Source organism: Physeter macrocephalus, unplaced genomic scaffold (genome assembly GCF_002837175.3).
Source record: "Physeter macrocephalus isolate SW-GA unplaced genomic scaffold, ASM283717v5 random_152, whole genome shotgun sequence".
In the NCBI taxonomy this organism is placed as follows: Eukaryota; Metazoa; Chordata; class Mammalia; order Artiodactyla; family Physeteridae; genus Physeter; species Physeter macrocephalus.
The window spans coordinates 40,758-41,539 of record NW_021145438.1 but is presented as its reverse complement, the minus strand read 5'-3'; the positions used below and the strand labels follow the sequence as shown (position 1 = coordinate 41,539).

Below are 782 nucleotides of genomic sequence, written 5' to 3'. Positions count from 1 at the left end.
ATTTTAAGATTTTTTGTTCTAGTTCTGTAAAAAATGCCATTGGTAATTTGATAGGGATTGCATTGAATCTGTAGATTGCTTTGGGTAGTATAGTCATTTTCACAATATTGATTCTTCCAATCCAAGAACATGGTATATCTCTCCATCTGTTTGTGTCATCTTTGATTTCTTTCATCAGTGTCTTATAGTTTTCTGAGTACAGGTCTTTTACCTCCTTTGGTAGGTTTATTCCTAGGTATTTTATTCTTTTTGTTGCCATGGTAAATGGGATTGTTTCCTTAATTTCTCTTTCTAATCTTTCGTTGTTAGTGTACAGGAATGCAAGGGATTTCTGTGCATTAATTTTGTATCCTGCAACTTTACCAAATTCATTGATTAGCTCTAGTAGTTTTCTGGTGGCATCTTTAGGATTCTCTATGTATAGTATCATGTTATCTGCAGTGACAGTTTTACTTCTTCTTTTCCAATTTGTATTCCTTTTATTTCTTTTTCTTCTCTGATTGCAGTGGTTAGGACTTCCAAACTGTTCTGAATAATAGTGGTGAGAGTGGACATCCTTGTTTTGTTCCTGATCTTAGAGGAAGTGCTTTCAGTTTTTCACCGTTGAGAATGATGTTTGCTGTGGGTTTTTCGTATATGGCCTTTATTAGGTTGAGGTAGGTTCCCTCTATGCCCACTTTCTGGAGAGTTTTTATCATAAATGGGTGTTGAATTTTGTCAAAAGCTTTTTCTACATCTATTGAGATGATCATATGGTTTTTATTCTTCAGTTTGTTAATATG

General features: G+C 34.0%; 1 protein-coding gene across 5 annotated transcripts in view; it reads left to right on the top strand.

Moving 5' to 3' along the window:
• Positions 1 to 782, top strand: part of DECR2 (2,4-dienoyl-CoA reductase 2) — a 19,729-nt gene that overhangs the window by 2,489 nt on the left and 16,458 nt on the right. The window lies entirely within an intron of this gene.